This window comes from Lynx rufus, unplaced genomic scaffold, assembly GCF_022079265.1.
Source record: "Lynx rufus isolate CCGP_SWC_20201006 ecotype Redwood Valley unplaced genomic scaffold, mLynRuf1.p SCAF_1, whole genome shotgun sequence".
Classification (NCBI taxonomy): domain Eukaryota; kingdom Metazoa; phylum Chordata; class Mammalia; order Carnivora; family Felidae; genus Lynx; species Lynx rufus.
In genome coordinates, this window is record NW_025814823.1 from 153,515,771 (window position 1) to 153,519,201 (window position 3,431).

At 38.9% G+C, this 3,431-nt stretch overlaps 1 long non-coding RNA gene across 1 annotated transcript; it reads right to left on the bottom strand.

The window, feature by feature from the left end:
• Positions 1-1,176: 1,176 nt before the first annotated feature.
• Positions 1,177-2,736, bottom strand: LOC124519024 (uncharacterized). The gene is made up of 2 exons (XR_006963970.1): positions 2,629-2,736; positions 1,177-2,033 (listed from the first exon to the last, which is right to left on the bottom strand). It is a non-coding gene; the product is annotated as an uncharacterized LOC124519024 (long non-coding RNA).
• Between the last annotated feature and the right edge of the window lie 695 nt (positions 2,737-3,431).

The window sequence follows — 3,431 nt, forward strand, 5'->3', positions numbered from 1 at the left end:
GTAGGATTTCCTTCTATTTTGGAGGTTAACCTCTTCTCAAGTATATGGTTTGTAAATATTTTCTCCCATTCTGTAGGTTGTCTTTTCACTCTTTTGATAAGTGAAATAAGCCAGTGACAGAAAGACAAATAGTGCATGATCCTCCTTAGATAAGATACCTAAAATAATCAAATTTACGGGTGCCTGGGTGGTTCAGTTGGTTGAGTGACTGACTTCGGCTCAGGTCATGATCTCACAGCTTGTGAGTTCAAGCCCTGCATGGGACTCTGTGCTGACAGCTCAGAACCTGGAGCCTGCTTTAGATTCTGTGTCTCCCTCTCTCTCTGCCCCTCCCCCACTCACATTCTGTCCCTCTCTCAAAAATTAAAAATTTAAAATTTTTTTTAAGTAATAATAAAATAAAGTAATCAAATTCGTAGAACCAAAGAATAGCATGGTGGTTTCCTGGGGCTGAGGGAAGGGAGAAATGGGGAGTTACTAACCAGCAGGCATAATGTTTTAGTTAAGCAAGATGAATAAGCTCTAAAGATAGGCTGTACAATATTGTACCTAGAGGCACTAATACTTTATTGTACACTTAAAATTTTGTTAAGAGGGTAGATCTGTTAAGCATTCTTACCACAATAAAAATATTTTTTTTTTTTTTTAATTTGCTAACAGAGCTGCTTAATCACTATAGTTCACTGCAAGTGCTGGCATTGTATGGGGAAGGAGGTTCAAATATTTTTTTAAAGTTCTCCCATCTGTGGGGCACCTGGGTGGCTCAGTTGGTTAATGTCCGGCTCTTAATTTCAGCTCGGGTCATGATCTCATGGTTTGTGGGTTCGGACTCCACGTTGACAGCATGGAGCCTCTTGGGATTCTCTTTCTCTCCCTCTCTCTCTGCCCCTCCCCCACCCAATAAATAATATAAACTTTAAAACATAAATAAAGTTTTCCAATCTATTGTAGAACTGTTAGTAACCCCTGACAGAATCCCTAATAATATCTGCAGAACCCCAACTGAGAAACCCATAGTAGATTGTAAGCTCATGAAGAGTGGGGACTGTGTCTTGTTTATTTAGGTGTCTTAAGCACCTAGCACAATGCCTGGATCCAAACTGATGTCCATTCAACACATGTGGACCTGAAAAAAAAAAAAATCGTTTTTATCCTAATAACTAAAGAAGAGAATAATTTCTCTTGATCTTTTATATATTTAGTTACAGATGTTTTGCCTTTAAAGATCCAAATGGATAGCAATTGTTGAACAAATTAGATGCCATATCATCTTCATGTTACCAAACAGCTTTCATTTTCAAAGCTGTAATTTGTTGAATTATTCATTTTGCTGCCTAGTTATCCAAGGAGTCTTGAAAAACAATGAAGACCTCTGAAAAGCTTAATTTGATTTGTCAGTAGCCTGTATAACAAGTTTCAAAGTAGGATAGTATTTTAAGGATTCCTTGGTGGGGGCAGAGAGGAGGCCAAACAGAGTAAATAGACAAGAGACAATAGTGACTCTTTGTATCTCATTATTATTCCATGACCTGTTAATCATAAGGGTTTTGTATGGAAAATTACATATGCATGAATGTTTTGTAACCAAAGGGTTATAATCTTCAATCTCTCTCATACTTATCTGGGTCCACAGTAGGAAGTCAAAGAAGTGTGTATTGTGTCATTCATGGTTGATTCATTATGCCTGTACTAAATACATTTGAAATAACAGTCTGCATTGTAACACTCAAACATAGATAATGTGTAATTTCTAATCTCAGTGAGTCAAGAGAATAAGACTAATTGTACTCTGAAGCTGAGAAATCAACGTCTACCAGATTGATTGTAAGTGTCCAAGGTTCAGAAGACCACACTATCATCTTCATAACAGCAATGCCTCTACTCCATGCTGTTAGGAACTAATTATTGATAAAAGTCAAGACTTCATATCCAGTCACAATGTGATTCCTCAAAACAACCCTGAGGATTGTGAGTCAAAAGTCATTGCTTTTTGCCGGTTTCCAAGACTGAACTGCGAAAAGTAGAGCTTCTTTCTGGCCAAGGACAAAAAAAAAAAAAAAGCATCTTAAAAAGTGACTTTTTTTTTTAATTTTTTTTTCAACATTTATTTATTTTTGGGACAGAGAGAGAGCATGAACGGGGGAGGGGCAGAGAGAGAGGGAGACACAGAATCGGAAACAGGCTCCAGGCTCTGAGCCATCAGCCCAGAGCCCGACATCGGGCTCGAACTCACGGACCGCGAGATCGTGACCTGGCTGAAGTCGGACGCCCAACCGACTGCGCCACCCAGGCGCCCCAAAAAGTGACTTTTTTTAAGGAATAGACATTTTAAAGTCAGAAAGAAAAAAAAAAGATAAATTGCTCCAAATCACAATTTTCCAGTGTACACATGACAGCAATACACAACAGAATTGCTAGGATGAAAGGAGGAACCAAAAGCAAATTTTATTTCAATTTATCTTTGGTTCAGGTATTTCAAATGCTATAAACTAGGACCGAATAGAATATTTTGAAAGAAAGAAAAAACATACTTGCTTAATCATACAAAATCTCTTTTTGTCTTACTATGTAAGACTGCTCACATAATACGGAATGTTTGGGATCTTCTCCCTTTATCTTCTTACTTACCTTTGCCCCTTTCCTCATACAAGGCAAACTTATTCTTGTAAGAAGGAATTTCTGAAAAATTATATTAAAATCATATATTAAAATTTTTTAATGTTTGTTTATTTTCGAGAGAGAGGGAGAAACAGAGCATAAACAGGGGAGGGGCAGAGAGACAGGGAGACACAGAATCTGAAGCAGGCTCCAGGATCTGAGCTGTCAGCACAGAGCCGGAGGCAGGGCTTGAACTCATAAATCAGGAGATCATGACCTGAGCACAAGTCAGTCGCTCAATCGACTGGCCACCCAGGCACTCCTAAAATCATATATTTAAATAAAGGTATATCACTTTTCTTTTCTTTTTCTTTTCTTTTCTTTTCTTTCTTTTCTCGTGGGAAAATCTGATTACAAATAAGGGTTCTGATAAAAAGATTAGCTAAGAAGAGGAAGTGCATCTGTCTCCTCATCAAAAGGAAAAAAAAAAAGCACCATCAGAAAATAAAGATGGGTGGTGTTTAGTCAGTTCTCCTCGGGGTCTAAGTCACCACCTCATAATGATGTAGCAGGAGATGGATGTGTAGACTAATGTGCAAAGGCACGGAGTAGAGGCTAGCCAGAGCCACATGAGGCAAGTGGCGCCATGAAAAATGTTACTTTTTGTGTTTTTATCTTACTACCAGAGTTTAAGACATAACAGCTCGTGGCTCCTGGGTGGCTCGGTCGGTTGAGCGACTGACTTCGGCTCAGGTCATGATATCATAGTCCATGAGTTCGAGCCCTGCTTGGGGTTTCTGTGCTGACAGCTCGGAGCCTGGGGCTGTTTCAGA